We start from the raw sequence: 13,257 nt of genomic DNA, 5'->3' as shown, positions 1-13,257 counted from the left end.
GCAGATATTTTCTACCCGCCGAGGCATTTACTGAAGTAGAAGGTGAGCTTGTAACAGATGTTCCTCTCAATACAGCCTACTTGACTGAGGCTATAATTGGTTTTGTTAATAATGGTATTATGAATTATTTGATAGCACCACATATATGACTGATGGAAAAAAAAACATCGATACAATTCAAAAGGACGTCGACGTTGCCGCAAGAATAGTAAGGTTAGCAAGATACTCCGACGATTATACAAGATCAATTGGCCCGTCGATGATGTTTACCAAAGACAACACTAATCATCCTAATTACAGGCAATTGCTTCAAGTACAAGTACCACGAAATAGTGCGACGGACCCACGACTAGCAGAAATGTCAGAAAAGTTATCTTTGGAGCGAAACACACAGTTGCGTTTGTGAGAAAGGGTAGTGATAATGATACTATTTGGCGATCAGCTGCTGTTGCTGCTGGTGGTTAAGTAATACTGTTTAAACTCTCACTATAGATGCCAGTGATGACTCCATCGATGGCTGAAGAACAGCGATTACTTTCTTTTATGAACACAGGTGGTAAGTCGTTATTGTCATGGTTTGCAATGACCACAGATAGCATTCAGAGCAATGTTGCCGGGTTATTTACATGGCAAATAGCAACTTAGCAGGGTGTTTCTACAACGAGACATATTTTTTATTGCGCTGCAAAATGTTAATCGGCTGGATAATCAAGAACAGACTCACATGATATTTGACAACCTTGGAGTCAGTGAGGTTTCTTTACGAATAAAAGGACACCAAGAACCATCTGCATAATCTTAAATTTTGAACACAATTGTGTTGCGCGCGCGTATCATCAATTGTCGTCGTATATGGGACGTGATCAAAATGTAGACACTGGGTTGCAGATATCTCAGCTGGATTTTACAACATTGTATCCGATCTATTATTTTTCATTGGAACATTTAGATTTATTTAGGCAATATGTCGTTGATGTACACTTCAGAGCTAACTTGAATCCAGGTGGTGTTAATTACAGAGCAATTGCGGTTATACTCAGCGACAAATCAATGCTACTTGAAGGTGTTGGTGGCCAAATGAGAGTTATTGATACAGTAGTAGAAAATATGTAATCGCGCGGTGATTTAAAAATACGAGTATAATCATGAATGTCATTATATCATCATGTTAGTGTCAGTCTGACTCCTGGTCAGATTAAAAAACTACAATCAGCATCAGTAAAAAAAAAATCCGGAACCACAATAACCAAAACTGGATTACGACTTGAACTTTCCGCCGGAGCCATCAAAGATACTGCTAAGACCGGCGGTATATTTCCACTTCTCGCGGCGATACCAGCATTGATAGCTGCTGAAGCTCCAGCCGTTGCAAAAGCGGACGCGTTAGGTGCTGTTGGAACCGCTGCTAGAATGGCATTAAAAAGAGCAACAGGAAAAGGTCTGAGTCTTCCAGGAGCTCCCTATCGATACGGAAAGGGTCTGAGACTTCAGGAACACGTCGTTAACACCTATGTCAAATTTTGATTTACTTGATGCTGGAAAAAATTAAATACAAACATTTTTAGAGGTGTTTTTATGCACGATAAGTTACAACATAAACCAAACAGCACAGAGACGGGTATTATTAATTTTGATAATAGTAAAGGTGCAGGAACTCATTGGGTTACATTTGCGATTGATCCACGTTGAATTGTTTATTTCGATTCGTATGGGTTGGCTCCACCGCAGGAATTTATCAACTATGTCACACCAGACAAAATCCAGGTTTGGTATTCAACATTACCAACACAAACACTAACGGATCCACCGATATGTGGTCGCGAAGCAATTGCTGTACTCGATGTTATTTCAAAATCAAAATTACCACCTCACAAAGTCGTGCACAATTATACAAGTGGACGTTATTACGAATAATGGTAGATATTTACGGAAGATACCGCAGCGATGATACTAAGAGTTAAACAAAATTCGACGAAATAAATTTGCCAAATTACGCGACAAAAGATGAACTCGCTGATATTATGAACCTCTCTGGAGTTGACCTAGATGAAGTTGTTGTTTTTCAGGATAAATACGGTGTTTTAAAGACGAGTACTATCAAATGGAATGACATAGTTCGTAGAGTTCTTGGTGCTACTACGGATAATATTCCAGTATTTACCAATGACGGTAAAATCAGAGACTCAAGTATATCAATCGCAACTATTAGAGATGAAATCACAAAAAACGTTGCTAATCGTTTACGATCTACCGGTGATACAATGACAGGTGAACTCAGCATGAATGGAAATAAGATAGTTGTTTTAAGAGATCCAACATCTGATGAGGATGCTGCAACACAAAAATCGTGAACAACGTAGACACTAAATTATCCACGCTGCGAGCTGAGTACGACGTTCGCGTAAATATGTTTACAAATCTTCGTAGAAATGTTTAGAAAAATTAATGAAACCTCAGAGGAAATCTATGGAAACCCGTTTACTGCTGACGTAAAGCTCGTTCATATTAACACAAAACTTGGCGATATTAAGACAGTTATGTCGGATATTGAACTGATTAGAAAAAGACTGGAAGATGTTTATAAGTGGAAATCCTGATATCGTTAAAAAATTGAACTGATTAAAATTCCCCACAAGCAGATTACCAACGCAATATATACAGTAGCGTCTGACCAGGCATTATGGTCACCACTCAATAAAATAAAACTATTAAACATCGCGCAGAGGTTACCGGTGTATGCAGACTCTCAGTACTCGGTGTTGTATCATTTATAATATCTACCACGATTTCAGGGTGTTGTCCACTAACTGTACCTCCTGGATCTATGTTAGTGATGTTAGATCAAAACGATGAGGTAACATTACTGTGGAACCCGAAGAAGAAAATACTCGGCTTGATTTATTACTGGTCTTGAATTAGTAGCTAAATTACCACCTAATTAAAATATAATGAGTATTCCGATCAACGTTCAACGTGATGTTGCAGCAAAGCATTATAGATACAATCAAGCACGTGAATGGCAAACAAAATTAAAGAATATCGTTGATGGGTATACGATACAAGTAACGAAATATCGCAGACGTGTAGTTATCGTTGACATAATTGTTTATTCAGCGTCTAGTGTTATTGCTAGATCCGGCGTATTATTGTCAACAATAACAATGATGCCACCAGTAGTTGTAACAATCTGTGTTTCAGCCGTGACAACGATTGCCGGTATTCTTAATATCATTACAAAAATATATGCACTTGCACAAACACAAAATTACAGGATTATATAGTAAAATTACATGCAGCGACGTTAGCATACTCCAAATTATCCTCGTTATTATCAACAAGTCTTAGTAATGAAAAAATATCAGATTTTGAGTTCACGGAGACGATTATAATTTACAATGAAGCAATAACTGCGATGAATTTAGAAATTCGGGATTTAAATAATAATGTCAATTCCACTGAGAGCTACTGTAACATATTGTAAATAATACAGCTCCAACAAAACACAAAAAACAATGATATCAATGAGCTCAAACAATCCTGAACTTAATGTTAACTTTCCAGCTTCAATTCGCGCAAATGAAATCGCACTAGCATACTTACGAGTATACCATAGTTGGCCAAATATCAGATCAAAATCATTTGGTGGATTACAGGCGAATAATGCACTTTTATTTGCAAATAAAAATAAACCAGATGGAACTCCTGACTGGAATGTTGTCGGCATACCCACGGGCAGTTATTAGATTGAACAAATCAATGATGAATTTCAGCGCAGAATCAAATCTGCAACCGTAAGAGAAGCATAAGTGACTATAACAGTGCACGAACCAACTTTATCAGCTGCAATTGAAATATATTCTCCAGGTTATGTCGTAGATATTTATCAATCGTCGGTCAGATTAGTGTTAGAATGGCCTGAAATTCAACCAGAATATCATAGACCACTAGAACCAAAACTTATTGATTATATCACAGATAAGAAAATGTTCTTAAAGGATCCAGAGTATCGCAAAACTCATCCATGGAACATAATACATATATAAGATTATATCACTGGTCCTGATGACACAAGACATCCTAGATTATTAAACATAAACGATTTACACAATGTTGACGAGGATAATCAATTTTTCATCGACGAAAACAAAATCAAATCATTTTCCGACGTCATTAAGTCTGAACATAAACAAGTAAGTAATAAACTACAAAATTTATTTTCTAGTATCGCACAACATTGCAACGATAATATAAAGCAACAGATCATTGAGTCAATAAAACATCTAAACCAGGTTGCATCAGACCTCGAGTTTATCAATAAACAGATCGTTGTAAATGTTTTTGAATGGGGTGATCATGCAATACATCATATTTCTCCATACCCCGACGTAACAACATTTAAACAGCTATTTCTAAGACACCACGCAATGACAGAAAAACAATTAGCAATATTTATAGCACAGAATTTGCCCCTGATGAGCTGAAGAAATCACTTAACGATATTATTAATGAAAACTTTCCTCAAACCGTCGAATAATGGAGAAAAATAACCCCACCAGAAGGTATTCTCAGACATAACAATAATCCATATGGTGGCGGGCGTCATATTTCACCAGGAATCGTTAATGTAACTTCAACAATAGCAGTCAATCTTGTTTGCGATACAATTGATGGCATCTATCAAATAGATCTCGAAAAATCAAATCAAGCTCAGCAATAGTATATTTTATACACATTTACACTGCAAGTACCGCCTGGATATTTTATTGTACAAGAACCGATCAATCCGGTTTATCTAAGATGTCATAATAATTTATTATTGCGTATACATTTCAAATTAACTAACTAGAGTGGACATTTAATTGACCTACGTGGAGAATTTTTAAATATTAATCTATACGTGAAATCTTAACAATTTTCAACCTCAACGTTTTTCTTTACAAAATCGACTAAAATGAGTGAAAAAAACGATGAATTTTGACTAAATTCATGAAAAAAAAATTCGGAACACAAAAATATTGTCCGTAGATTTTTGATCATGTAGAGTGTTTTACAATTAATTAAATCAGGAGGTATATTATATAATGTACCAGCATGTGAGAGTTTTCATACACGACAAGGGGAGGTACTTGAAAACACCATCAGTCAACACAGATAATTTAGTGTTAGTGTGGTTATTGATGAAAACGGCAACGAAGACTTTTTATTGGCGCAGGAACAATTAAACCAGCTACGCCGAGAACATATTACAATGATCACTTCCGATAGAGATCAGATTTTGAATTATGTACATTCCTGTATTAAACTCAATCAACTTAGAAAAATATTGTCTAATTCTGAGTAATTTGGTATTATATATATATATATATATATATATATATATATATATATATATATATATATATATATATATATATATATATATATATATATATATATATATATATTACAACAAAATATTATTTTTTATTGATTCTCGGTAGAATTAACTTTCACTTTCATCGGTGACGCTGTCAATTATACTTTCAATATCAAAATTCTCCTTAATACTTTCGCTTTCACGATCTGACATAATCTTTCTTAACTGTCTCGCGGGCGTGTCGATAATTTTTTCGTTTCGTATTCGTGAGTTAATTTTGATCTAATTTTCTTCTATCAAGCTTGAGAGGAATACGAATTTGTTAACTTGCGTATCTTTTACACTAGCCAAAGATTTGAACATCGCCTGCTGTATAATTTTCGTGAGCTTATATTCAGCTGGTAGTGTATATTTATCTTCTAATTTACGTGATTCAAAATCAGAAATAATTTTCTCCGGATAAAGTAGAATTTTTATGTCGTCTTTTTACTAATTTTTTTATTGCAGAAATAATATCATTAATATTTTCAAAATTCATTTTTATTATATATAAAAATAAGATATATTTAAATTATATTTTTAGCAAAAAATAAACAGAAGCAATGATGAGTGGTTATCATTGCAATTGGTATCCTTCATCAACATGATGACGCCGTTCCATAAAGATGCCTTCCTACAAGGCCTTTCTTATGGCCCGACATTCTTTCAAATGCTGCATGGGGCATCTTTCATGAGCCTTTTTGTTCCCGGCACATTCTTTCTGAATGTCCTTATTGTATACCCTTAAATGAGATTGAGAGCTCATCATTGTTACTGTTCATTTTTGGGGGCGCTACAAATTCATACACACACCCCTCCCCCAATAACAAACTCCGGGCATAGTGCTAAACGGCACTCACCAAGTTGAGTGACGTCTTTTTTTAATTGGAGAGAGACTCTTGAAGAGAAACCCAATATTTGTTTTATGTGGTGAGGGGTGTAGACGGGATGGCGCCCCCATTCTTATACAGAAAAACCGTTGTAACCGGTACCATCGACAGTATGCCGGTCACGAGAATCGAACCCTGACCACCAAGATGAGAATCAACCACATTTGCATTGCGCCACATTCCAGTCTTATAAATATAAGTTTCAGAAATTATTACAAAGTTACCGATTCTACAGTATTGAGTAAAATTACTGCGAGAGTTATTTTCTATTTTCCAAAACTGTAAAAAATATATATATATATATATTTATAGACACATATATTTCTGCCTTGAGAAAGTCAGATTTGAAAAATTTATTTTCCTGTGTAATAGATCTAAAAATACATGTTGTATTTACATGCACCTCGTCATTTCGTTTGTAAGTTACAAACTAGAATTTATCCTTCTACTAATCTGAGCTCTTAAACAATTATGTTACTTCACTGATCTTAATTAGGACAAAGATGGTTATTTAATTATCAGGACAAAATGAATTGCAATCTACGGACAGAACGTATACTACAAAATTATCTCCTTTGCTTCATAAGAAGGAAAAGAGTGGTAGTAAATAAATGGGGTTTTTATACAGAAAGTCTCAGAATAATAAAATAACTGTTGTATCATAATTTACTGAATGATAACACCAACAAAAAATTAAAATAAAGAGTTAGTAAATATAATCGAGGTAACTACTTAATTACTCTAAAGGAGATAGCTTGGCTTGACAGTTATCTCTCTTAACAATAACGGAAAATAATTTTTTGTTTATATTTCTTAGAGAGAGCAGATTTATATATTTTATCTGCAACACGTTGAACCGAATTTGGTACACTATCGAAATATTTGGCAGATGCATTCATTGATTGAAATATTATTTCTTCGCCAGTCACTGCATTTGTAGACTTAACCGATCTTGCAATTTTTGAATATTCGCCAGCATTACCGGATTTACAATTTTGACTTTGTGTGACAGCTTGAAAATTGTATAGAGTTCTTTTGGGGATTTGAGTCAATATGATCTATCACAAGACCATCTTCGAGTACTCCATTGAAACACTCGAATATAAATTTATGGCAGAAATACTTTTTCTTCCCAACAGTAAATCTTAGATAACCAAAATTATTAACATCGCCGACTAAATGTCTTTTTATTCGACGGTTTCTGATTACACCATCACGAGATGTTTCATAATTCGTTATAATAGGATGCTTTACAAAGTCTTGCCTTGGGTGGGGGTTATCAAACATTTGGCTCATTTATATATAATATTTGTTTAATTCATTATTTGTCTAAATCATTACTCTGAGAATCTTATCAGATAGTCTTCTACTCTTTGTATAACTCTGTCACTGTCATTATTTTTTAATCATTATATCTTTTCAGTTCTCTGTATTTTTTACCAACACATTGCACACGCAACTACATGTTTATTCTCACTCCAACAACACATCGTAAACACGGTTTTGGTCCTAGACTTCCATTACGAACGCTTTGCAAAAATGATCTCCTCAGAATTCGCTTACGCAGCTTTTGTTACAAGGAGTCAAAGAACCCATCATTAACCACTTGCATTTGTCCTTTGCTTGAATCATTATATATATATATATATATAAACCTTTAAATGATAAATTTAATCTTGACGGAATATCCCCTGACCTACCGATAAAAGCTCTGGTTGATGCGAACAATAAAAATTTGCTTAATAAAATTTATGACGCCAAGAAAGAATTTTGCAAAGATAACGCATCTCATGTATGGTCAACTTTCAAAATCATACTCAGTGACAAAGGTGTTGATGCTACGATGAACTACAAACGAGCGACAACGATCATTAATTATCTCGACAATCGAAAATATAATTTTAAAATAAAATTTGTTGCATTAGCAGAAACAGAGAATTATATCATCCGTGACAAATGTGACCCTGTCCTTCATAATGAAAAAAATTGCCATACTGAGTAAAAATTCTAAACCAGGAATGTTGACTGGTATCGACAAGCCCTATTATCAAATAGCGTATCCTATAACAGCAATTATTTATGGAATTTATCCCATAAATGATAAACCCAGCGTTAATAATCTGAAACCAATGAAATTTTCAAAATCAAATTGTGTAGCCGAACGTGTAACGGAGCATTTTACCGTTTCGACTCGTTTCGACTCGTCGAAACGGTCTAACGGATAAAAGACTTAAAATAATAAACGAATGGGGATAAATAGTTAAAGATACCGGAGCGTCTGTAAAATATGTCGCTGAGCTAGGAAAGAAACTAAAATTGCCAATAAAAGTAAAAACGAGAACCGAAAAGATTTTATATGAATCAAAGTATAAATCAAAAGGAGCTTCGATCGAAATTATTGATCATCATGCGCATGCGTGGACTAATGCGGTAACAATATTTCCACAAAATCGAACTGTTAAATTTTACCACGGTGATATGTTTGATTTTATTAACGAAATAAATAAGAACGATCCTGTATCCGTGTGGTTGTTTCAAAGTTCTGATGATGGAAATTATCGCACAGAATCTCTCCACGAAAAAATGAAAAATACTGCGTTGAAATATACCTATGATACTGAACAATTACTGAGTAATTGTTTTACTGTACCGTCAGCTGCTGCTCATTTTGCGAGAGAGAAAAATTCGTGGAAAAAAACTTTGTTTGATTTTCTCAATGATATAATATCGATCTGTGTCGAATATGGTCACGGTGGATTATGGAATACTAAATACAATCATAAAGATGTTATCTCGGTTGATATGGTTGCATGTTATCCCGGAAGTTTTCTTGGTATGGGAGAGTGTTCTGTATATTGTAAAAGATTCGGTCATCCCACACACGAAATGACCAGAGTATCGATAAATGGACCATTGCCAGATTTTGACTTGACTGTATTTGCCTGTATTGAGTTATTTGAGTTTGCCGAAAATCTTCATCCGATTTGTTATGCCTAGTTTGGCAAACAATTTTCAGAAAATAATGTGGGTACCAATAGTATTGTTACGGTATATGCTTGATGTAAAAATACTGATATTTCTGACAATAGGTGAAGCAATTATATCATATCGTCCACAGAAAGAAGTTTGGTCACCACAACAAAAGAAATATTCTGATGATGAAAATCCTGATTTAACCGATTACGAAAAAAAAACACAAAAGATCTTGGCAGTAAAATAATCGGTAAATTCACCCAAGGAGGATCATATGATCATAATACAAGATTAATTATAGACGATGCTGATTTAGATTTTATAATTACCGATACAACAAATAAAAATACGTTTATAAGTCGAGAAATAACTTTCTTGCCAAATGGAACTAAATTAGATACAATTGTGGGTTATATTGATGGTGAGTCACCACAGTTTACTCATTTAAGATCTTCAATGTTCGCGTATATTTCGATGAATTTATTATCGATGATAGAGTTTCTAAGTTTACTGTCAGAATTGTTACGAATTCGTTTTATATCAATAAAAAATATTCAGGATTGTTGGAAAAATTAAATATCGGTAATTATGCATCATGGGGTGAATGGAGAATAAAACAGAAGAATATACTCGATTATTCTGAATCAGCCGACGTTTCGATTAAAGACATTGATTACAAAAATAATCATATATCAAAATTGTCATCAGCACCGTCAGTGTATCATCCCGTAGCTAGACTTAAAACAGTTTATCTTAATGGAGCAGGATGTTCTGGTAAAACAACTCGTGTGATTGAACAATTTCTGAATTTTGATATGAACCGTTTTAACCCCTACACACAGACTCGCAAGAGAAATGACAGAAAGAAATAATAAATCATGTACTTATCATAAATTCTTTCGATGGAGATAAGATAAATAGATTCCTGATGGAATGGGCTAAAAATGAATTCCAAAGATTATCGTTTGGGATGAAATATGTACAGTGTCGTTAGAAACATTAAAAACATTTCTTGATTGGTTATTAACAAAAAATAATGCTGAAATAATCTGCGGAGATCATGGCCAACCACCACCGTTTGTTGGTATCTCTCCACATAAATGGTTGAGGAATTTTGTTGATTATTATGAAGAAATAACTGATGATCATAGAGCACTTGATCCAGAATTAAGAGAGTGTAAAAAAACTAATCAGACTACAGCCGAATAAATTTCAGTGTTAAATAATGCGTGAAGTAATTTCAGAAACTCCTATTGTTAATTGTTGGAATTTATTGAGACCAAATGATGTGATAGTTGCAAGTAGAAAGATAGTTCGTGATACACTTCAACAACAATTATTCATGTTACATAAATAAAAAATTTCAAATCTACCCGTACCATTATGTTATCGACCGGTTGATACGTGACGACAGAATATCGACGTTGATTTACCAGGATCGTCAGAGAAACATAATCTTGTACTAAATGATATTATTTTAGTAGATGCCAATGCTGTTGAAAATGCGCTGAGCGCAGACAAAACTCCGTGGACGTTAGGATACGCGATGAAACTATGTTCATCTCAGGGGTTAACCATCTCTGATACTCGATTTTGGATCGTCGATGATCGTATCGAATGGTCAAATTTAGTTTATCTCGCTGTGTCTAGAGTTAGAAAAATATCTCAATTGCGGAGAGTTATCACAAACTTAACAGAAACAACTGGTAATAACGATGTTATTGACAATGATATAATAAGAAACAAATTAGTTAGCTATAAACAGTCTGACAAAAAAAAAATAAGCACAACTTTGAGCTTGATGCTGAATTTATATTGAGACTGAAACAACAGCAAAATAATTATTGTGCGAGCTGTACTGTTTTGATGTTGTGACGATACTCGAGCATTGACCCAAGATGATTTATCCTGGTTAGAAAAGATAATAGTCTTTGTCATAGACGCGAAAATGTAATGCTGACCTATCTTGAGTGTACTCGTCGTAGAGGTGCTAATTAAGTGATGGCTGTGGTAATTGTGTGTCCTCGGAAATTACTTGTAATTGTTCACGTGTAAATCCACGTTCAGGAGCAGTTGAATCTAATCTGTAGATTGCGGGCCTACCAGTAGATCTTACCACGCTGGACATTGTTTGCGTTTTAATACACCAAATATGACCAGTCGCACTTTTGTACCACCTTCAAGTTCACCGGGTTCATATAAATATCTTAGTCACATTACCTAATACTGGTTGTTTTGAAAATTCATGTCGTTGTATAGATATATTTTTTTGTGATCGCGCTAATAGGTTTCAACGCAGTTGTTCGAATTATTTCATTATTTATTGCAGCTATCATACTTGGTAATCTTGCAACCCATTCACGAAATCTTATATTCTTTTGAATTATTTCCTTCGCATACTGATATCCAAATAACCGAATAGCAAGCGTTCCATTAAACCTTCAACACTTGCCTGATCACGATGAATTGCAGTATGTCCTCGTCGTATTTTTGAGAGTTATGTTTTTCCATCAACGATGATACTGCACCTGAAATTCCTTGCCAGGATCAACTTGTAGCAGCTGTGGCCATCGAAGACCACCACGTTGATAAATTCGTTCAAACGCAGAAGCTACTTCAGTTGCTGTTTTAGTTGATAATGGTTCGGCTTCCTTGAATCTACTTGCAACGTTAACGACAGTTAGCGCGTAATTGTATGTTAATCGACGTCTTCCAATTTTAATAGTATCGTGTGGTAAAAATAATATATCCGCCTGATGAACTTCATTTGGCACGCTGACATCAAAATGTACATACTCGATTCGTTTAAGTGGTGGTAGATAAAACAAAATTGCCATATTGCCTGTCGTGCTAACCATTTTTCAGCAGCAACACGTGTAACATGTGCTGCTTCAGCGAATTTACTAATCGCTGCTCTACACCTCCAGTAGCCTCTTGGGCTATAATAAATCGATTCCATTATTTTAATAATTAGTTGATTACTTCCCAGCTCCTAATGATAGCTTACATTTCATCGCAGATCTCACCAACCAAACAGCTAATGATTCTTTGAAAGATTTATTGCTTATGGAAGTTAGCGCATGAATTAATTTCACATCTGCAATATGTCTATCTTGTAGGTTTTTGCTTTTATAAGCTACATCATGAGCATGACACTCTATTATCAATAGCGTTTACTTGATACTCTTCAGGTTTTGGCTGATCTTGATTATCAAGCCTGAAATCAAGTCTGGTACCAGGACCACAATAATTATATCCTGGGAGATGTTTTTCTCCTGGGTATTTAGCTCACAGAGTTCCTGTTAACTTTGTTAGCGAAGCGGCAATATCACCACCTTTAAAAAAAAACTCTGCCTGTTGATTTGCCCGTTGGTTTTCCAGCGGAAATAAACTTAAATTGTTTTGTACCACATCGTTAACTCTTGCCCATAAGTGCTTGTCGCTTGTTTTTCGTAGTTACAGTTGTTAGTTCACTTATGGGGGTACGCGCCATACATTTCATACAATATAAATCCATATTATAAGTATATGTATGTAATTGATTTTTCGGCAACAAAAAACGAGAACCGGTTAAACATCAACCATCGCTACCAAATTCTGTCCGAATGATAATTATTGGGCCGCCCGGGTCTAGTAAGACACAACTGTTACTTAATCTGATAATAAGGTGGTTGAAATGGGGTAAATTGTATTTAGTTGCACCATCAGTTGATGACCAGCGATGTTATGAAGTACTTAAAGATTTTAACGAAAATGCAAAATTGTTAAATGAAGACGTTATTGAATTTATTACTGATATCGGTGAAGCGCCGTCCGTAGATGACCTCGATGGGTTTGTTAACAATTTAGTTGTATACGATGATGTGATGCTGGATAAACAGTCAAATCCAGCCAGAATATTCTCGCGCTGAAGACATAAAAGTAATGATGTGATTTATGTTACTCAGCAGTATACGCGAATACCAAAATTTTTGAATAATAGCAGAGAAGGTGCGACCT

General features: G+C 34.8%; 1 protein-coding gene across 2 annotated transcripts in view; it reads left to right on the top strand.

The window, feature by feature from the left end:
• The window catches only part of LOC149791647 (lymphocyte antigen 75-like), a 195,995-nt gene that overhangs the window by 104,635 nt on the left and 78,103 nt on the right, over nucleotides 1-13,257 (top strand). The window lies entirely within an intron of this gene.

This window comes from Sinohyriopsis cumingii, chromosome 9 (genome assembly GCF_028554795.1).
Source record: "Sinohyriopsis cumingii isolate HCF-2022 chromosome 9, ASM2855479v2, whole genome shotgun sequence".
NCBI lineage: Eukaryota > Metazoa > Mollusca > Bivalvia > Unionida > Unionidae > Sinohyriopsis > Sinohyriopsis cumingii.
Note: the sequence above shows the minus strand (reverse complement) of the source record. Positions and strands in the feature narration are given on the sequence as shown.